Below are 22996 nucleotides of genomic sequence, written 5' to 3' on the forward strand. Positions count from 1 at the left end.
GTCTGTCCTGTTCTCAGGGCCTTCAGTTCATTTATGAGATAATTTATTTTCTGCCGGAGTTCGGCGTTTTCTGCCCTGAGTGTCTGAATAGTCTGCCTTAAATCTTTTACTTCGTCGTTAAGTGGCGCACTGCCATTCTTACCGTCTATTACTGTCTGTGTATTCATGTTGTTTAGAGCAGTGGGAGAGGCAGAGAAAAAAGGCGCTTTCCTGCTCACCATACCATCGTCTTCCTTCCTGGTGAAGGGTTTCTTCTGCTGCTTTTTCTTGTTTCCTGGAACCTGGCGGGTCCTGGATGCCGATCTTGACCATGACCATGGTTTCGATGCTAATCGGGACCTGGATGGTGAGCTTCCATTTCTGCTGAACCGGCGTTTCCGGGCCCGGCAGCGTCCATCGGCGCCTTGTGCTCCGGCGGCCGTCCGCTCTTTTGTTCTTGGTCGTGGGCTTCTCGGTCTCCTGAGGTGTTCCTTGCACTCCTTTGCCCGCGTAGGGTGCGCTTCCTTGCATAGTGCGCACCGGGGCTCACTGGTCTGTCCGTCCTCTATGACTGGCTCGGTGAAATTTGAGCAGACAGGAGTCCGCTAGGGGGCCAGGCAAGGCTGACGTGCCTCGCATGGGCTCCGTATTCTACGAAGTTTTTGTCGAACCAAGACTGCTTTTTTGGTGCCAACAGTGGTCTCTCTTGAACTTCAGCAAGTTGCCGACGCTGCTGGAGAGTGCCTCAAACCTCTTTGTTCTTGAGGAGCTTTGCAAACATCAACTCTTGCTGAGCGGGGGAACGCCGCCTCGTTAGCCCTATTGCCACCGGCACCGGCATCGGGCTCGCGCTTCGACGCGCGTGCACAAGTTTTTCGGCAACGCAATGGCATACATGGTGAGTGGCACGGATTTACCTGCCACAGAATACAACCCAGAAGAATGGAGTGTAGTCCTGAATGCCCGACAACGCTCACCTCGACAACAGTCAAAAGAAACCGAAGGAACGCAGTCAAGTAAAGCGGCGCCAGCTGCCAAAACGCCAGCACGCAAAACGGAATCACCGCCCGGCGTTTCCTCAAAGCTCGACAGCACAGCTGTGGCGCGTCCTCGCTTAAAACGATTGCCACGGTTGCCAGTCGATGACTTCAAGATTGTCTTTCGTCCGAGTGTGGGCGTAGATCTGGCCCAATACAACGACGTAGAGTTACGAGCGGCTGTAGTCGCCAAAACCGGGCTGCACTCTGTGGTTGCCGACGAAGATCTTGTGTGCACCAGTCTGGCCAAGAATATTTTCACCGTGTCCACTTCTTGCGCCGGCCGAGTTGCCAACTATGCAAAAATACGAGAACTCACGCTACGTGGTAAAAAACTGGGATTTCACGCGTACATAGCTCCCCCGGACGGGGCACGGACAGGGATCATCTACCGCGCTTGGAATGGTGAATCACCTCAGGACTTGCTTCAAGAATTACGTCGGGCAAATCCCCTTCTACCAATAGTCCAAGCAAGAGACATGGGGCGTACCTCACGCTCAGTGCTCATTCACTTCATGGCTGAGGAGCTTCCTCCGTCAGTCAAAATGTTTGGCATCCTCTACGCCGTTTTCAACTTTCGACCGAAGGTGGAAGCGTGCCTAAACTGCAGACAAGTCGGCCACCGACGAGATGTATGTCCTTTGCCAAATCGCCTCACTTGCTCAAGCTGCGGACAGAAACACCCGGAGGACTATCCCTGCATCCCGCAGTGCGTCATCTGTGGGGACGCTCACAAGACGGGTGACAGGGCATGCAAGCAACGCTTTCAGCATGGCTTCAGCCGTCTCTCTCGGCCACGACAAAGGCCGCAACAAGAGCACCAGCAGGAGCAGCCCGAGTTCCAGCTCGAGAAGAAGTCTTTTCCAAGCATCGACGATAGAAATCGTAGCAGCAGAAGCAAGAGTCCTGGACGAAACCGTAGCAGCAAAAGCAGGAGTCCTGGACGAAACCGTGGCAGCAAAGGCAAAAGCCCTGGACGAAGTGCATCACAAAGCCGCGACTTCAGCACCAAACCCGAAAAGGTGAGCTGGGCAAAGCAAGCCTCCTGCTTCTGTTGTATGCTCTCTGATGCTAAAGAAAATTCTAAAACTCAGGAGACTATCGAACGTCTAATGCGAGAGAATCAAGAGTTAAAGCAACAGTTGGCTCTGGTGCTGGAACGTTTAGGTACACTTACAGCTGCCCCACCCGCGTCTTCTCCACCCCTATCTATCTCCCCCTTTATCATAGAGCCTGATATGGCAGCAAAATCAGGGACCGATATTACAGATTCCTCTCCACAGCCAGCAAAAAAGAAAAATACAGAGCAACCCGAGTCATCGAAGGACGATTTTAAAAGCACCAGTCAAAAAATTCGGAAAGAACACCGCGAACTCAAACAAAAGGTTGATTTAAGCTTTACGCAAATTGCTGAACGCTTCAATAAAATAGAGAGTATTCTAGACGTGTTAGTTGCTCGGCTTGAATTTCTCCCACAATCTCAACCCTCTCCAGCGCCTTCGCAGCCATAAACTCCTTCTGCACCCTTGCCTCATCTTCACCTTCTTCACTCTGCATATGGCAATGGAATTGCCGTGGATCAAGAAACAAAAGAGACAACCTCTCACTTTATATACAGCGGTCTACACGGGCCCCTGATGTCATCTCTGTACAGGAGCCTTCAAAAGCTTGCAAACTCCTCGGATATCAGGCTGTACATTCGCATCCTAGCTCCCCATGGGCTATCACATATATACAGAGAAATATCTCGTTTATAGCACATGATCTTTCCGATCTTTACAGTGACTGCCTTCTTCTTGAACTTCTCCCACGTCGTACAGGACAAGGCACATATTTTATTTTGAATATTTATTCTCATCCTAGAGATGGCCTCACTGCTGTTTTTGAAGCAATTGATAGGGCCATTCAAATAGCAAACTCTGCTCCCATAGTTGTAACGGGTGACTTTAATGCCCCGCACGTAGATTGGGGTTACAGGAGAAACACTCGGAAGCGCACCAGCCTTCTTCAATACATTCAGCGAAACAGGAGCACTCTAGTCACTGACTGCATGCTACCAACACGAATTGGTAACAGTGTGAGCAGAGATACCACCCCTGACCTTACTTTCACTAAAAATGTGCGACAAGCTAACTGGACACACAGCGGGGTCAACCTTGGCAGTGATCATTGCATCCTAACAATTACACTGCCCCATGCCAATTTTCGTCCACAGTTTCAATTAAAACATATTGTTGACTGGGATAAATTTCGCAAAATCCGAGACCGAAACCCGAAAAAAGGAATTCAAGACTACAAAGACTGGGCGTCTCAGCTTAAACAGGATGTAGCTCTTAGCGGAAAAGTAGCCCCCGCAGCACATATCCGTGATCCAGTAGACAGCAGGCTACTCCACCTATGGGAGGCCTATCAGAGCTTGGAGAAACGATGGCTCAAGCAAAAATATAATCGTAAACTAAAACGCAAAATGTCACAAACACTCCAGCTTGTAACTGAACACGCGGCCGAACTTTCATCGCAGCAATGGAACCAGATATGTAACCGGCTCGACGGTACTCTACATATGAAGAACTCTTGGTCCCTGCTTCGCCATATGTTAGATCCATGCTCCTCGCGATGTGAAAGTAATAAGCGAATCACGAAACTCTTGTTTGAAGTAGAAAAACAAGGGCAAGACGTTAAAACTGCTCTTAAAACAACGTATTTCCCTGGCCCAAGGCGAGAATCCTTACCTACCTACAATGGAGCTCCCAATGCAGACTTGGATGCACCAATTGCAGAGGCGGAAGTTTGGGCTGCCCTAAGCAAACTTCGCACCACATCTGCTCCAGGACTAGATGGAATTACTAACAAAACACTCCGAAATTTAGACTCCAAGTCAGTAGCAGCTCTTACCGATTACATGAATCAACAATGGGAGCAGGGCACGCTGCCCCAGTAATGGAGGTCAGCTAAGGTGACTTTCATACCCAAACATAATAAGCCGTTAGACCTTAATAATTTGAGACCGATCTCTCTTACCTCATGTACTGGAAAACTGATGGAGCATGTAATTCTCAATCGTCTTAATCGCTACGTGGAACAAGAAAAGCTGTTTCCCTCCACCATGTACGGCTTCCGAGCGGGACTCTCCACTCAGGATGTCATGCTGCAAGGACGTGCTGAATCCTACTTTTCCAAACATCACCAGAGCCATCCTTGCATTGGACCTGACTAAGGCTTTTGATAATGTTTCTCACTCCTCGATTTTACAATCTCTTAGTGAACTAAACGTAGGCTCTCGCACGCACAGGCATGTCTCTGCCTTTCTCAGCAATAGGTTCGTCTGCCTACAGTTGGGCACTTTCAAAACCGATCCCTTCATGCTAGGTAGCAAGGGAATGCCCCACGGATCTGTTTTGTCCCCGTTCCTTTTTAACGTTACTCTCATACCGCTAGCACGGGAACTTGCCAAACTTTCTTCTATCAATCACTCCTTGTACGCGGATGACATCACCATCTGGGTCAATACTGGCAACCATGGCGAAATCGAATCGAAGCTTCAGTTGGCCGCTGACATTGTTGTTAAACACGCCAACAATATTGGGCTCACCTGCTCGGCGGCTAAATCGGAACTCCTAGTAATTGACTTTCAAAAGCAAGATACATGCCACATTGAAGTCATGCTTGATGACATTCCTATTCGCAGGTTCAATAAAATGAATATTTTAGGCCTTAATATTTCCGACGATGGCTCGAACGCTGACACCATAAAGTTAATCCGCACCTCAGTTCAAAATACAGCTTCCCTCATTAAGCGCATATCCAATCGTCATCCCGGCATGAGGGAAGCAGACACACGCCGCCTCATACAGGCCTTTTGCCTATGCAGAATTACTTATTCTATCCCCTACCTCTATCTCTGACTTACGGAGACCGAGCAACTTAACAGACTCATTCGTAATGCCTATAAAACTGCGCGCTCAACCTTCCTAAATCAACAGCCACGGATAAACTACTTCAACTTGGGGTGCACAACACTCTGGGAGAGCTTGTAGAGGCGCATCTTTTCAGCCAATATCAAAGACTATCACTCTCAGAAACAGGACAGGTACTCCTGCACCGACTTGGAATCAACGTTCCTGGTCACACCACGGCCACGCACGCAGTTTCCGTCACTGTTAGCAGCAACCTATTAATTCCGCCACTCCCCAAAAATACTCACCCAGAACATAATCGGGCGCGACGGGAAGCCAGAGCCAAGTCCCTTCAGAAGCGCTTCCCTCCTAATTCTCCCGCAGTCTATGTAGACGCGGCCGAATATGTAGATCATCGAGCTTTCGCTGTAGCCGTCGTAGATGGATTTCAAAAACTGGTCGCTAGTGCGTCCCTTCAAAATTCGACAGAATCCCTGGAAGCAGAGGAGGCGGCAATTGCTTTAGCCATTGTTCACTCCTCCGCTGAGTATATTTTTTCTGATTCAAAAACTGCAATTCGTAATTTCGCCACTTTCCGAATTCATTCTCCGGCTGCTAAAATTCTTGAATCATCTCTTCCACCTGATCGCCTCATCACCCTCCTCTGGGTCCCTGCGCACTGTGGACACCCAGGCAACACGGCCGCTCACACCCAAGCCCGAGCACTCGCCAACCGGGCTCACAGCGACCTGCCTTCGGTTCGAAGTGCCAGGGATCGACTCCTCAGTTATCACAATATCACGCTATTTTACCAAAATTCCCCCCTAACGTATCTCCCGCCACATAAATCTGTCTCCAGAAGTGACCAGGCTTTGTAGCGCGGACTTGAAACGGCCACAGTAACGACTCCTTTTCTTCTCTCCCTTTTTACACATGGCGAAACCTCGCCTCATTGCAAGTTATGTCCTAGCACCACAGCCGACTTCCAGCACATATTTCTGAATTGTCCAAACAAACCCAAGCCTCCGTGGCAAGGGTCAGAACACCAGGAGCGATGGGAGGCTGCTCTGCGCAGCTCACAACCTGGTTTACAGCTCCGGACAGTGAGCTGGGCCAGAAGGGTCGCCGAAGCACAGCAGTGTCCGGCCACCTAGAGCGGCCCGAGGGCTCGTCGTCATCCTGATTTCACTTCCCCAACCACACCCCCCCTCAAATGATTCCTTTGTGAATCAACAAAGTTGATTACCTACCTACCTGAGCAGACAGCAGCGTCTGGTGTTGGGCATGCGTCTGCTCTATGCCCAGGCTTGAAGCATATATAGCATACTTGTCGCGATGATCGATAGAGGTAGCATCGTGTTTCACCACCGTAGTAGTAAACATAGCACGGGACGATCTTGCCCTCGAAGGTAATGACGAAACTTTAGGATTTTCCAAGCATTCTTGCATAAAGTATTTTCACTCCTTGGGTACGCACCCGAAGATGGACTAGTAATTCGGTTGGCGTGGTGCCGGCGTCCAGTCCGTGAATCACACCCTTGCACAAGTTGTCCGGCGCGGCTACGTAAGCCATCACTGCATAGTCTTTTGCACCAAAACGTAGACTTCGGAGGCTCTGCACAATGTTGGCGGTCTCCATGCTTGGCGTGCTGATTATGGCCATGTTGGATCCATTGCGCAGCCGTATAAGCAGGTTGCCTTCGCTGCAGATGTCTGGGTTGCCACATGCCATAATTACAGCGCGCGCCATCTGATGCGTGCTTAATTGACTGATGTTGAGCCCATCCCTCGGTCTAATGATGACCTTGAAGTCGGTTTTCGGCAGTGGAGGCAGTTTCTCTTTTCGAAGAGGATTCCCTTTTTGTTTAGGTTTCTCGACGCTGATTTGTCTACCACTTCGGCCCCGGTCTCCGGAACGGTGATCAGCCTTGAGTTGTGGTACGTTGCAGTGAACCATCCCCCGTTGTCAAAAGGCTTCTTTTGCGAGACGCTGGTAGCATTTTGTCCGCCTTGAGTTTTTTGTTCGATCGATGTCGGGGCTCCGGTTGACGCAGCCGCGTCGTAGTCAGCCATTCTCGCGCGCTGCGCGGAAACGCGAGTAGCGTTTCGTCGGGCGAATGGCCCGAAGCCGCTTAGGCTTAGAGCAGCGTTCTTCGCCTTGGATCTTTAAACAAGCAGACTTTCAGGAAATATGGACTTACGGTTAAAAACCGGTTATCCACTGACTGCGCTTGATTACTAGAAAACGGTCTAGTACTTCGTAGGTGGTGGCAATGAAGTTTTCCGGGTGAGATGAGGCGTCGAGGCGGGAGCTCATGCGAAGCACGTTTGCTTCGACTCAACAAATCGGAAGGTCGCACGTGGTGTCGAGTGACATTTTTTTTTCATTGTTTCTCACCAACGCTCAACACTACTGAATTAACTTTGAAGAAAAAATAACACGTCCTTTGACTTTTGGTATGTTCTCACTTACGCATATATGACTCTCTTGAAGGAGGCTCATGAACTGTCTTTGGAGACCAAAGTAATGACTAGGCTCACGAGATAAGTAACGTGTTTTTAAGAAACGTCCTACTCTATGAGTAAAGGATCAAATCTCCTCTTTTTTCTCCGGCTATCAAAAGCAATTAAATGTCATTTCACACTTGGGAAGCTACTCACGCTTTCAAAGGTAAAGCGAAGTAACGTGGCATTGTTGCCATGGGAAACGAACTCTGCAGGCAAGAAGGGAAGTCAAATCAAGAGTAGATAATCTCCACGCTGTTACTCTTCTTTCTAATAGTTACTGATTACCCCACTGACAACCCGAAAATTCTCATAATTAAGCCCAAAATATATCCGTCTGCTTCATTTTTTTGCATTGCAACACCCTTAAATCTTGTGACTTAGTTGTTCATACATTGCTCAGAACAATAAAAAATAAAGCTGTTTCTTTGAGTACAATGTGTCATGACTACTCTTGCGAAATATTGTGTTTCTAAAATCTTGCATGCGTTTGGGCTTGAAAGGTGTAGCAAAGCATATCATAAGCTAACGGTGAAAAAAAGCTCGTAAAAATCTGCGAATAAGTGGTAAGATGGACAGATTGAATCCATTTGTTCCAGATGCTAATCTGTCTCTCGCCGCGCATCCCGGCAGGCCCCAAAAATAAATAACAAAAAACGAAAGACTTTAGATGATGACGCGACGTGGGAACATATTCGCGCGCATAACAAAATTCATTCCCACCGAGTGAAGCGAGAAGTGTGAAAACGAATGCATCCGCAAAAGCCCCGAAAGTCAGGGGGAAAACCAGCCCTGATTTATTTTTTTCATTACACATAGCTTACTTTGATAGCCAGACACGAAAGAGGGGTATCTAAGAAAACGGCTCGGCCATGCCATTAGCGGAGATTAGGACTGAAATCCCAGGCACGCTGAAGTCTTGAAGGCGCTTCCCTGAATTGCACGAATCAATTATGGGCTGAATTGAGCACACTTTGTAAATTAGCGCTCGTCTTAAAATCTAGAGCATTCGTTTTCTTTTATATAGCTGCTTTTATAACTCGTCCGCTGGGTATTTCTTCCGACTGTGTGCAGCGAAATAATTACCGCAGAAGTGACGAGCTGTACCCTACGATTGCGAAACAATTATAATAGAGGAAGCTATCGCGTATTGATAGAACAAGCACAATATTGTCGTTGAGCCACGGAATGGGCTTTCTTCTTTGAAAATAAAATGACAACCTCAAAATAGAAATTGGGGCTCAATTTATCCTCGAATCAGAATATTCACTTTGCCAGCGTCATGGAGCAGCGTTGAGATTCAAACTTTTTATAAAAATTTTGGTTGTCTTGCAATATTTTGTTCTGGATTGTTTGAAATACTGCGCTGCATAAGTGGGATAAACTTGTCTGCTATTCAAAACAATTCATAAGGAATATCTGCCAACAGAAAACTTTGTTCCTTTTTTACATATTAAATGTCTAATGAGTACTTCCGATTCATCACTTCTGTCCAGTGCTGAATTAGAAACAAAAAATAAAAAAGAGTAAATCTATGGTGGGCTAGATAATGCTTATTTCAATCGCAGCGTATGAAGTAAGACGTACGACATGGAACTCATTGATTTTGCTTTCGCTCTGACGACTCGCAATGTCGATGAAAACACACAAAAGGAGCCTGTATTTTACATCTCGTATAAATGTGTCGCTCCAGGCATATGCGTCCGGAAATATCGATGAAATGAAGCGTTACATTAAAATATCGCCTACACAATAAAAATTCTGAAGTTCTTCGGACATCTTGCTTCTAAAGAAAGATTTGAAACTGTATATTCTTGTACGGAAGATTACTCGCAGCATTCTTCATGAGTGAACATTGATTTATTGATTTCGAAATGGAATTCTGCTCACACTTTCAAAAACAAATTTTCTTTCAGTGCCAGAAATTCCACCCTATACACCTCCTTAACGTTCCAAGATAACTATATATGTGTCATACATCAAGAAAAAAGACACCTAGAAAAGGTTATTCAGTGGTGCAGGCACAAAACACCGCTAATCCCTTCTTGACACCTTAAAAACTCGCCTTCTCCAGCTAAAAGTTACAATGTGTTGAAGCCAAGCAGCGGGCGCTCACGCTTACATTGGCAGCGCCGTTGAATCTGGCCCTCAATGCTGCGTTGTGCAGCGGAGAAACCTAGGGAGGCGCAAAGCATGCAGTGATTGTCTGGTGGTTCCTACTTCAACATGTCAGTTGCTGCGATAGTTAAACGAGTAACTAAAGACTCTTATTGGATACAGAGGCCCGCAGTGCTCTTTTAGTTAACGTGCAAGCTGAGAAGTTTTATTGTTCAACGACGCACAGGAGAAATCTCCCACTGGCAGAAACTTAGGATGTGAAGATCCAGCTTAGTTTTACGCATGTCTCACTCAGAACTTCTATTCTCCGCTCCAGCTGTGCATAGTGAGAGAGCAACTACTCTCTCCGGAAAGCCCATTGTCGGGGTGGTCATTATAGTTACGATGATCTCAACCATTTCTCTGGCAAGTGTATTCTCTTTGCAGTAACTCCCAATGAAGGTAATCTGAACGCGTATGCTCAAAATATCCGCACTAAGATGAACTCACGCTTATTTCCTATGAACTGATGGTAGCACAGCTGTGGCACAACTCACTTTATTTCTCACCTACGCATTAATTAACGGGTGGCCACATCTTCGCGGAAACCTTGGTGGAGGTAAAGCTATCATTGTTCGGCTCTCCTATCGCCTCTTCTCTCTAAATAAGAAATCTAGAGTAAGGAACTTTTCAGTGGTGTTTCGAAGAGCGTGCTTAACGTTTTCCTGAAATAGGTTCGATATGTGATACTATCAAGATGAATAGAAATCGAGAAAGAACGCGAGGCAAAATCAACAGAAGACAATGGTTGAGTGAAGTGTCTTCAGTGAAGCAGTGAGAACTCTGCGCAAAGTGAAAAACGGTAGTGTGAATTCAAGCTATGAAGAGGCCTAAAATGATATTTTTCAATGCACTCAAGAAGCGGAACACAAATACAGTGAAACTCAACGACATAAGTTGGCCTCGATTCCACTGCGTACTGTAAGTATGCATTATGTAAAATAACGCACTGAGTAGTAAAATTCGAAACAAACATCCAAATGTGTGCACAGACGATGTTCCGCTCAACGTAAATGTGATTACGCTTGGGATATCAACTAAATGGCCGACAGATAGGTTTGAGGGCTTCTGAGGGCAGAAAAGATAAAGGAAGTGAAAGACTTCACTGTTGTACGTTCTGTTCAAGCGAGGAGACGGCACACCACCTTAACCGGATATAAAGACATCATTGTAGCCGAATATTTGATTATTTTCAAAAGGGTCTATTATTGGCCACACGTGGAGCAACTTTTGCTCGGAGACATTTGCCGAAATAGTGACTGTGCTACTCAACCTGCAGAAGTCATTCAATTTCATTCCCCACTTGCACCTTACGATATTGAATTAAAGGAAGATTTCAGTCGTCTTCTTGTACTGCCTTACTTCAAGAGATGTTTTTTTTTCATTTTGTATTTGGGCTACTTTTACACTCATACCTTGTCTCAATGAGGTAAATGTCTTTTTTATTATCTGTTAAAACAACTCTTTTCAAGGAGCACTTTTTAATACCTTTCTATACGTCGCCAGTAGAAAATACGCGTAATAAACAGAAGGAACTGCCTCAACTGAGATGCCTGAAAAAACTTTCCCCAACACAGTCAACAGGCAAAATAAAAGTTACTTATTTATTTATTTAGAGTTTTGACTGGCCTTGTTTATGATTCTCTTTTGAAAGACATGTCAAGTCTACTCAGGGGTCATTACATTTTCTTATACCCACTCTCTCATACCCATAAAAGAGTTAGCGGACCTCGTATACGTGACAGGTCAAAAATACCTAAAAAGAGACTCACATACTCCTTTTTTAGAAGATGGAAATAACATGGTTCGTCAGTATAAGCTATGAATATCAAAGAAAGTTCTGTGATCCGCCTGACATAAGTATCTGAAGGACACCGTGCATTCATTTATTCAAAATTTACGTACCCCTTAATGTTCATTGGTAAAACAGGACGAAATCTCAAGGTCGACCCTTGTCTGTTTTTTTCTTTGCTTTAGATAGTGGCACTTCCAAGACAACATTCATGAGCTCTCGCATATTCCTTGATTGATTTTTGCGTTTCGCACAGTATCACAGAGGCCACGCACAACGGATAACATGGGTGATGTAGGCTCCACCAGGTGACACAACTATCAACGCAGGTCAAGTTGAGTTCCTCCTCTTTAGAGGAAATTCAGTTTATTTTCATTATTTATCTTACCAGTCACCTGGCCCTTCTAAGCTAATATATATCTTATAATTAACAAGAACCACCAATTCAGTACCAAGCTTTTTTAAAGCGCAAGCTCTGAATATTCGGAAATGTGGAAGTTCGTACTCTACCAAAAGTGCTTGAAAAAGAAACAGGAGAATCGCTCGAAGTTTGTGCCTATAAAGAATGCACATGAATTTATTATTGGTGGTGCAGCAGCGTTGAGTACATAGGTGTGTGACAACTCTTAAAATTGAGCTCACATCCTTTGAACACTCACAATTAAGAAAAGGCTTGTGGAGCAGTATTAAACATTCTTTTTTAACTTTCAGGCGCTTTTTATAACTTGCTAAGTTTATTCCGTGTTTTTTGTTAACTTCGTGTTTGTCACTGATGATTCGTATACCTAGGCAATCGCTACCGACTTCACAGAGATTTTGTCATTTAGCAATACACAAAAACGATTTTTAAGTTAGCAGCAGGTGACACCCTGTGCGATTAACGCTCTTTCAAGGATTTAACTTTTGATGTGTGTTTATCTCTGTCTTTAATCCGCATGATAGTAAAACTGAACTTCCTATTTATTCAGGATGTCAGTATTCTTTTGCAAACTGCTCTGTGAATACGCCAACATCTAGCCTTGCAGCCACAATTACCTTTTTATTGATTCTTCGCGCACTTGCTTCATGCATCGTAAGGCCTTAACCAGTAAAAACAGCGTAGTCTGGCCACGGAGAAAAGAATTGTTGCGAGAGCCTTTTCGAAATTCACACAATTGCAGTATGCTGACGCCACTTCTCTCCGCAAGCGCAATCTTCTCAAAAAGCTGTGCCTCGCACCACGTTCGAATGTGAAGTTTCGAGTCAACTTTGAAGAGCCGTGATAGTTGCGCTTCGTGTATATTGGTTTTACGGGAATCTCAGACAAGCCAGTTCTGCGGGACCTGTCATGACGCTGGCCATGAGTTGTCACTACCTCGGTCTTTGAAAGCAAGTTTACGACACTGTAAAATTTAAAATGCTGCTTTCGTGATAAATTTAGTCAATTCAATAAATTTCACATCTCCTCCGCATATTTTCGCGCTATGACTGCTTTTTGAAACTTTTCCGTGAAGTGGGTGGAATGGCGAAGGCTATAACATTGTTCCGATGTGACATACTTGCAAGGAGTAATCATAGTTGTAGTCACATATTGCAGCAATAGGTTTATTGCAGGAAACAATGAGCCTTTCGGAACTTCTACGCGGTACTCTGTGACGTGTTTGGGAGCTAAAAGTTTGTCTTACGATCGTCCATAAAGCAAGCGCACGACGCATCAAGGCAGTCACTTGACATGGTGAACGAAATTCTCCTTTTGCTCTGAAACCATGAGACACAAACTCAGTGTGGTCTACATTAAGAAGAAAGAATGCATTACAGTTGAACCAATACGTTCTCTGAACAGTTGTCATCACATCTTGACATACCAGGACCATCGTTCCCAAAACAAAGGTACTCAGCCATGGATGTTTCGAGGATTCCTGCTGGACCATTGGAACTGGGATGAAAGTGCTAAGGGACCCCTCGCAGTGAGAAAAAAAAAGAAGGAGAGGGGTACCCAATCTAATACAACGCGCAATATGCAATAGGAGTCTTATTTCTTTCTCGTCAACTGTGGTCAAACTCAACGCCCACGTCAATTCAATATCAGCACCTTATCAATAAGTTGTTCGGCCTGGAGCCATATTCCACCCGTGTCCAGATATATTTGCTCTACAGCTATGCTAGCTTGCAGAAAGCATGCTCACGTGCGTACATCGCAGAAAACTGCATAAACATAACTTGTGTTATGCACTGAAGCATAGATATCAGATGGAGCCAATGCCACTAGAAAAAAGCGCGCTTTTTTTTTCCTAAGGTGGGTTTCGTGTCACCCAGAAATGGCTTCACGTGCTCCCGGGAGTCCGTAGACCCCATTTTAGAGCTACAACTGCTATAGAAGTTGAGACTATTAATACTAAAGCGCTACGTTTGCCTTCTGTATGGTTTTCTTTCGCTCGCCAATTCATTTCCACTTTTCTTTTTCTGTCTTGACTGCTTGCCCGTAAATCCCGAGATCAAATGCCTGCTACAGCAGCCGCATATCAATGGAAGCGAAATGCTAGAGGCTTTTTGTCTTAGATAAAAATGTGCGCTAAAGAACCCCGGGTGATCGAAACTCTCGAAACTATTTACTACGGTGCCTCTCGCAATCATATCGTGGCTTTGGGAGTTAAAGCCCCCATATTGTCATTACTTTTTCCAAGTCGATCTTTTTCAATCGCTCACCATTCTTCCGAATGCATTGTAGTGACACACATAGGTGTTCATTGCCAGCATTAGTCGACTATGCTGCGGCACAATCGAAAGCATGCTACTAAAGGGAATACCGGGGGCCATTGAGTATTTGAGCAATCAGTTTCTACATATGTACGCAACGTGGTACACTGCATGGTATGAACCATGTTGCCGTGTATAAAACTTGTAAACATTCATATGAATTCCCTTGCACAGCCAAAACAAGCTGTCACGTCACTTGTTGCCAGGCGCACGCTTTCTCTGTATAGTGAAATAATATTTAAATGACAAGTGGAGCTTACCAAGATTATTGAGGAAGTATGATACAGGAGTGCTGTCGACAGTGGTCCAGGTTCACGTAGGATAAGGCTTTTTTTTTCTTTTTCAAGCGGTATTGTTTACAGGACATCGGAATCTTACCAAGCTGGCATCTTGTTTGGCGTTGCGCATATGGTGGAAGGAATACCCAGTCAACAGATCACGGATGCCTGAAAAAAAGAAAGAACAAAAGTCTTGAGAAGTGTAAAGGTTCGTTGTGGTACTTACAAATTTCTAAAAATTTATGTAACTGCGTACGCAGTGAATGTAATGCCATGTTGAAGCCGTCGCCACGCAGACATTTTTGTTTCCTAATCTAAGTCAACCGATTCGTTACACCTATAACCACTGCTTTGCGCAAAGCGCACCCGAGTTTATTCTGAACGTGATGTGGCAAGCAGTCATAAAGCTGCAATCATCCATGCGAAAGCTATAAAGTACCGACGTGCTTTACTGCGAATAAGATTACTTGGTGACTTATGATTGTTCTCGCCGCAGTGATTTTACAGCCTCGATTGCTCGAACGTCTACGTTGGAGCACTCTCACCGTTCGATTTGCGAGCACAAATTCGGCGAATGAAGAATACTGTACTTTCTAGTATTGCTGCGTTTTTTATTGCTACAGCCATGTGACAGTCTATATATCCATTTTACTTGCGAAGCTTACTAAAAAAAAAAAAAGTCACAGTTTCACCACAAGGACGAAGAAATGGGTGCGTTGGCAACCAATTGTAATGTTATATGAAGTAAGGCTGGCAGCGAACTCTTTTAGATCCAAACTCGCACAAGTCCTCAAAACGCTGGTGTAAAACAGTACGTTGTCTACAAGAAGACATACTCTTTCCGCATAACAACTTCGTGTTGAGAAAGCAGCCCGTAGAAGAGCATACGCGCTGTCAACAAGGCGCTTGCACCAGCGATCGTGTCCACACACTTAGAAACAAAGCTTAAAGCTGCTGCTCGACAAACAATCCTCCCCTTCCCTCACGTCTTTTCATGCTCGTTCAAGACGGGCAGAGTTTTTCCTCCCTCCTTCGACGGCAGGCCTCCCGAGCGTGGTAACGTTATCGCATTCACCCTCCGAGTGACCGAGATGCGCCGACTCATTTGATCTCTACTTCAGCTGCGTTTGCAGTCAACACTCACGCTCTTTTACTTGTAGGAAAACGTACTATGCGCGTGGGGATGTTGTCAGTTTTAACTTTACACGGGGCTTGACGATGACAGCGACGGCCATGGCAACCGTCACAGTGATTGCGAAAACCCGTCGAGAGTAGCAATACAATTGTCGCAGCAACTACGATCCTTAATTTTACGAGTGCGGTCGTCGCTGGCGCGCGCGTAGTCGCTATCTCAGCATTGGTCAGTGGGTGACTCGGATGTTCTTCTATGATCTCAACGCGTAGATGATATGTAAAAATTGTCCCTAGAACGGCCTCATTCTCTTAAACGAACGTTTTGTAGAGTTGCGCGGGATCCAATCGAAAAGTGTTAGCAGTCAACCTTACTTCCTATAACATTGTAATATGTTGCTATCGCATTAAATGCTTCAGCCTTGCGGTGAAACTGGGACCTTAAAAACAAAACTCATAAGGAGCTAATTGCACAGAGATTCTGGAGCTGGCGTCAACGTCACCGGTGGTGTTTTGGTTTTGGAAGACAAATGGCACGTTGTTCGTGTTGCCAATTTAGATATAAATGCAAATAAAGCAATAATAACTGATCTTAGGTTTATGTCAGAATCCAACCAAGGCCTTACCCATCGAAGGTGTTTCATCACTGATCCGCGACACTGTTTGGAAGTGCTTAAAAACTATCTGTAAGAATTGCAAGAACATGCGAAGTCTAATAAATCCACGGTGCATTCCATTGAAGATTCATGCAATCACACCAAGTGTCAAATTATGTGAATCGCGCTACAATTGGGTGGTCTACACATGCCCACCATTACAAAGTTTGCCGCTTCTCAGGTGTGCACGGTCCCATACGCACACTTAGTGCGTACTTTGTCACTTAGCAAAAGGAATAGTCTAGTCGCCATGGGCAATTGTTATCTGACTCCCTCCGCACGTACAATAGCACAGCTGTACTGTCATAAATGACGAGAAATCAAAGATAAAGTTAGAAAACGAAGCCGTGCAACTGCTTCCCAATATAGACACTTCGCGAGAGGAAGAGACAAATAGACACACACGGCCCTTCAAGAATGCTGGGAAAAAATTACACCATCTCCCACTAAAGGGAGAGCCTTATGTGAGGATGCGGAGCAGCATTGGTGTTGACTTGTGTGTCTGTTTGTTGTTTACATTTGTATGTTTTTGTGTACGTTTCATTTGTGTGTGGTGTTTGTGTATATGTTTACCCCCTTAAGTTACCTCCCCCCCATTTTGTGTATTACCATGTGTGTGCCACAAAGTGAACAGCGAGAATGCTGCATCACATGTCTCCTTTACATTGGAGAGAAGCAAATCAGCAAAAAAAAAACTGGCTAAAAAGGGTATATAAATTAAAAAGACCACTTCCCTGTAGCTGAAAAAAAAAACTAGTCACTCTAGAAATGTGTCATGCAGCGGTATTTGATACAAGCTGAATACCTAAAAAACGTTGACACACAATGGTCTTCGCAGACCATCCCGGCTTACGTTGACTACTATTAGGCTTAAAGCACTTTGATTTCCACGAAACGCAAGCTATCAACATAGTCCAACGTGCCGGTCACCTGTTTATTATGACGAGGAATGGAGGAGGAGGTAGAATAAATAAGGGCAGGGAGGTCAACCAGTCGAGCGTCTGGTTTGCTATCCTACACCGGGGAAAGGGGATTCAGGGATGAAAAGAGAGGCACAAAAGGAACATAACAGATAACAAAAACAGGTGAGCTTAAATTACACTGCTGCGTTCTATATCAGTGGACGCAAGACTTTAGGCGTGTCACGTTTCACCATAGGTCATCGGTTCTTGATGCCTACTGAAGGCTAATCATACATAATGCCAGCGCTCTCCTCGAAACTACAAACCTAATACTTAGGACTACTCTATTCTGTAATGAGGAAGTAGCAGTTTATTGTTGTAAATGTTACGTCAAGTCGTATTAGTATATTTCTTTGCAGTAGATTGTTTCTTTCTCCCAGTTATTTTATTAATCACCTGATAATAATCCGAGTTTTACATGGTGTTCAAACGCTCGCGATAAGTAGTGGGACATGGGGCTAGCCTGCCGCCATTGCGTGGGCTTTGTCGTCTATTTCAGCCTTTGTGTTCTCCTAACGTGACTCTCCCCTTCTCCGCAGTTCGTCACTGCTGGGAGAGTGGAAGTAAAGCCCGGCGGAAGTCACGTTAACCCCTCACACCCGTTAGCGGATGTGGACTGTAGCACCATGCGCTGAGTATCCCGAAACGTTTCGCGCGCTTGCCGGTAGAGAGATACTCTCTGGACATCGAAAGATGCGCACACGTTTTCTTTCAATTCACCGGCTTCCTTTGTTCTTGAAGCACGCTCGGACATGCCAACGGTGTCGTGCGCCCGCGGCGAACGCTTACTTTTCGCTCCCTTTCCAAACCCTAGGCTGAAGAGTGGTGTGGTGTGTACGCGCATGGTCTCAATGCGCCGAACCGTGCTTCTCGAAAGCCAACGTGAAGGCAGTTTGCCTTCGGTCGAGTGATCGGGCCCTGTTGTCACTGATCGTCAGAGCACGCAGCATAGTCGCGAGGGCCCACTTCAGTCAACGGCGGGTAACCGTGAACCTTTTTTGTCCACGCAGACGTGCTCGCGGCACCCTTTGTGTTATGCGTTTCACCCGTAGGGTGGATAAGCCTTCTGTGCTTTGCCGCCGCCTTTTGCCGTGGGCGCTGTACTGCAATTTTGCTGTAGCCGCAGGAAATATGGTGTTGCGTCTTCTTTGCGAGCAGTACTGGTACGTGCCCTGCTGTGCTGGGTGCCTTGGCTGTCTGAACTCGCCTGTGCAATGGCGTTAGTCAAGCGAGGCGATGGTTAATGCGGCCCTGTTTCTCACTAAGACCAAAGCCACGCTAGTGACCGTGCCCCTACACAATGCGTGCACACTACAAAGCCCTTCTCACTCATAACCCTCTGCATTTTCCTCCTGAAAGAGTGGCTTACGTAATGTTGAACTGCTTCCTCGCAGTGCTATTCGACTAAATTTTTCCTTTTCCTGGCCACAGTGCCTTTCACAGTGCCATTCGCACTTCAGTAGAAGTAGAGGAACCTTAACGGAGCCAACATCACTAAGTATTTCGTGCACGCCCGCATTCAGCAAGAGTGCACACGTTAGTGTTTACGCTTACTTACCGCGCTAAACGCGTGTCTTACGCCTGTCTTACGTGCGGCCGGTATATGCAGGTGCCTCACTTACTGCATATTGCGCCATGGCGTTCACGTAGGAGAGAAGCTCCGACGTTATTTGAGCTTCTTTGTCTTGAGCCGATCTGAGCGAATGTGGTATACGCCAAGAATACATGTGTATGGTAAGTGCACTCGTCATTTCGCGATTGAATGATGAAAGAAGCACGCTGAAAGAAGTACACACGAAGAGGCAGGGTGGTTATAAAGAACGTCGGGGTTCACTGGGTAACTCACTGTCCCGAGGGAGTTTCTTGCCTCCGCCTTCAGGAGCAAAAAACTAATTGCGTTTACTGACAAGGGCCGCGGATGAATATTCTCCTTGCTTCCCTTGCCAGCGACAGCTCGTAGAATGGTTAGTTCTAACGCGCGCTAGCACTTAGACGTTGTCTAAGTAGTGCAGTATAGTATTTGTTGTTTTGTCGCATAAGATTTACCCTCCCTGTTTTCTCTTACGTAGGAGAAAAGTAGCATCTAAAAAACGTTTCTTTGCTAGAACGGCATTCCAGACTTGCCTGTTGTAGCCACCTATTTGTTTTCGGCTATCCCGTCAGGGGCGTTCTATAAGTTTTCAAAGAGGAACTACAACACCAGTGTTTGATGAAGGTTCAAGCAATTTAAGTATATAATGGCTTAACTTGACGCTCAATACAAATACCTGGCACACTTATTTATAGACTAACCACCTTTTTCTTGGAACCTCGTCATGAGATTAGCACAAAAATGTTTTCAGAAGAAAAGGGGGGGGGGGGGGGGGGGGTTCAAGTACTTTTTTACCGATACGCGTGCGCATGTATACAAAATGTGATAATTTAGAAGAGAGCTCGATCGAACACCTACCAACTCCGTCCGTATACCCCTCTTCCTAAGCTATGCCAATGCCGTTGAGATTTATTCAAAGAATCGCATCAGAGACGACCATATTAACTTTGCAAGATGCTTTAATTGAAAGACCACACTACTGGCACTTAAAAAAACAGTGAATGTGCATTTAACTAGACGTTACAGTTTCGGTGTGTAACCATCGCGAACTACGAAAATGTGAACTGTGAAAATTAGTGAAGAGTATAAGAGAATAGTTAGGGTATCTCTCATCCAATCAGAAGAACCGGTTGGTGTCTGGACACGTCGTCAGTTGACCTCGTAACTCCCGCTTCCGAAGCGTATGTTTGAGGGAACACAGTGGCGGTTAGCGAAAGCATCAAAATTGTGCGCTGCGAAAAAAAAATTAAATTCCTTAACATATATACGAAGTGAATGATAATTAGTGGGCAAAGCAGTGAAATTCTTCGGCTGTACCATAAATCACCCATGACATTGACCACTCATGCATGCGTGCCAAGCGGTGTACAGTTATATACAATGTTCACTGGTTATAACTGGTACGTTATGTTGAGTTGTGAATTTCGTTTTATTTTCAATATTACTGCTTTGAGGTATCAAATCTAGCCTCAATTGGCCAATATGAGGTGTGTGCACGTTTTCTTGGTGTTTCTTGGTTGTTTCCAGTCATACTAAAACCGTCGTAGAGCATATCGAGACGTTATTTACTGCACAAGCCAGTCTTTTTCCGTGATGATCATTGTCACCATCTTGATCTTCACCAGCGTCGTCGTCGTGACGTATGGTGGGTACCTTGCATGTGCTGTGGTTTAAAGGCACAAAAAGAAAGCGTTGTCTGAAATGCGCTTCTTCGTCATCATCAGCGTCATCCTCAGTGGCGGCTACGGTGCACAATGCCGACGCCAAAAGCCAAGCCTTGATTATTAGAAGCTCCTTCCCCCCCCCCCAATAAAAAAAGAAGGTCAATCTGCTATCATTACCAAGTCCTGACTTTCCACTAATATTACTTCATTTAGAAAAAGGCGTAAACTTTCTCTTGGTTCTCAAGGCTCTCCTACATGGGAGTATAAAAATTGGGGGACCCTTAAGCTACGCCTCTAAGAGTTCAACGCGGTAGCGAACTACGACCCCTGGTGCACCCTTCAACCACTAAGTGCATACTTATTAATGTGTTTTGTTACACACACACACACACATACATACACACACACACACACACACACAGCGCGCGCGTACACACAGGTTTTGGACCTAAAGCGAGAGTCGCATGGCCTCCAAAATACACGCAATGCGGTCACCGTTTCAGAGGCCATAACGAGTCTCACCGATGCCTCACAGATGGCAGCACATTATATAGAGTTTGCTGTTTGCTTGATGAACGCCTCTGGAAAGGGATGATATGTTTTCCGCTAGATGTACATAGTTGTCCATTTTTAGAGCTGTTCGCAAGTTCCCGGGTGTTTTTAGCGGCAATGGCTGCACTATCCCGGCCTTTTTCGGCGTAGTTTGATGGCCTCACGAATGCGCTTACAAATGGCCGAATGGGCTAGTTTTCGTCGTAACACTTGTCGAACAAAATACGTTATGGAGACTCATTCCACTACAAGAAATTTATGCAGTGTTGTTTCACGAAGCAGCTGCAAGTGACATCGTGGCTTTACGGTAGGACACCTGCTTGCCCCGCGAACGGTCCGGGTTTGATCCTTAAAGGGATCGAAAATTTTATTCTTTATTCTATTTGCTTCCTTCTCGATTTTTTGCTCACGGGCAATTTTTCGCTCACAACCAATGGTGCCGACGCCGACAGCGGAATTTCTGCGACACGAGCTCTCTAACGCTATCGCGTTATTAGTCTCCCAAGAGTTCACGTGTCCTTTGGAAAGATTTATGTACAGAATCAACGAAAGAAGATTGGCATAAACAACCAGTTGCCAAATCGGTGAGGTTAAGATTAGTGGCGCTGCGTTTTTCCCGAGCGCGCTGATATGAAGAGCGCCAAGCACATTGCATTTTCGAATGCAGGGGTGGCCAGCGAATCACTCCAACCGAGAGCAACTCCGGAGTAAATGCGATAGAGACACAGTTGCCCGCAACGTCGAGGAAGAACAAATTTTTTCTTACCCACCTAAAGGTAGCGAACCGGCCTCGTTCCTTGAAAACCTCCTAGCCTTTCATTTATTTTCTGCCTACGCTATGTTTCTTCACAAATATGGTTATGTTTGCCGTCTTTCGCTCTCCGAATGAACGTTTCTTTTTGCTTATTCGCAGAAGCCGAGTCGGTGAGTCCTGGCACCTTCAGTCATATGGGGTCAACGGACACCGGGCCTTCCATAAAAGACATCTCTTTTTCTTTTATGCGGCCAGCCCCAACATAAGGCGTCACCTCTCTTTTTTATTTAATAGTAACCGAATCATGTAAACGATGCTGGCAACCTCCTCCGTAGCGTGACTTGACCGTTTTAAGGGACACGATGGAGCTTGGTCTCAGCGAGAAATAAAATAAGTTAAACGGATGCGTTGACTAAAAAAGCAAAAGCTTTCGCCCTGTCTCAGTACTTTCACTGTTTTCTTATCCTTTAAAGTAGCCATCGTTCCTGAAGCTTGTATCTAAAATCAAAGTGAACCCCATAGTCTCCCAGCAGATCCCCGTAGGCGATCGTGAGGCATCATCCTAACGTAGGCGCGTTATGAATGACCTCGTTGACGCCACTCCTTCGTTCTTGTGTCTTTTCTACTTATCTAACTTCCTCTTTTGTGTGTGAATGGGAGGTATGAGGATGTATGATGCCAGTCGACACAGTCCAGTAGGCGACATGACATTATTGGGGTACAATGCGTGTCTGAAAGAAGATCTGTCGCACATGATGAGAAAGTTTCTACGTGCATTTGTTTCCCTCCTGAGGAAAACTTTACTTCCAATCAAAACGAAATAAATACAGATTTGATGCGGCCAGAAGTTAAATCCCGCAGGTGTTGACTGCATAATCTTTATTGAGGCACGCAGGAGCTTCTGGAGGGATAAAATAAAACACTACTAACAGTTAAGAAGAACCACCTCTGCGTGAATAGACGTGTTCGCGTGCCGTTGGGTCCCAAACACATTCTCTGAACTCAAGCATCAGAAAAAGTCACATTAACCACAGGCCAAGCTGTGATGCAGGATTCATATTTCAAAATATTTTGATATGTGAGATATGTGCCTAAGGTTCTTTAAATTTACCTTATTTCTTGACATGTCTAAAGCACCTGCAATATTTCACCTCCCTTGTCTATAACATATCATGCTCACTGTGATGAGAAACGCTCAGATAAACCTATGTTGCAGAAGCTAATGAAAATATGTTCTGTAAACACATAAAGAACAGCTCCATATAGCATCGTCTTGTGGGCTTGTCGCCCATACTGTACAAAAAAG

At 45.4% G+C, this 22996-nt stretch overlaps 1 long non-coding RNA gene across 2 annotated transcripts in view; it reads right to left on the reverse strand.

Annotated features, from left to right (window-relative positions):
• Positions 1-22996, reverse strand: part of LOC142814452 (uncharacterized) — a 512230-nt gene that overhangs the window by 325582 nt on the left and 163652 nt on the right. For both annotated transcript variants that reach the window (XR_012894932.1, XR_012894933.1), the window contains exon 2: positions 14363-14548. This is a non-coding gene — a long non-coding RNA (uncharacterized LOC142814452). The remainder of the gene's footprint in view (positions 1-14362; positions 14549-22996) is intronic.

The sequence above is a fragment of the Rhipicephalus microplus genome, chromosome 4, assembly GCF_043290135.1.
Source record: "Rhipicephalus microplus isolate Deutch F79 chromosome 4, USDA_Rmic, whole genome shotgun sequence".
Taxonomy (NCBI): domain Eukaryota; kingdom Metazoa; phylum Arthropoda; class Arachnida; order Ixodida; family Ixodidae; genus Rhipicephalus; species Rhipicephalus microplus.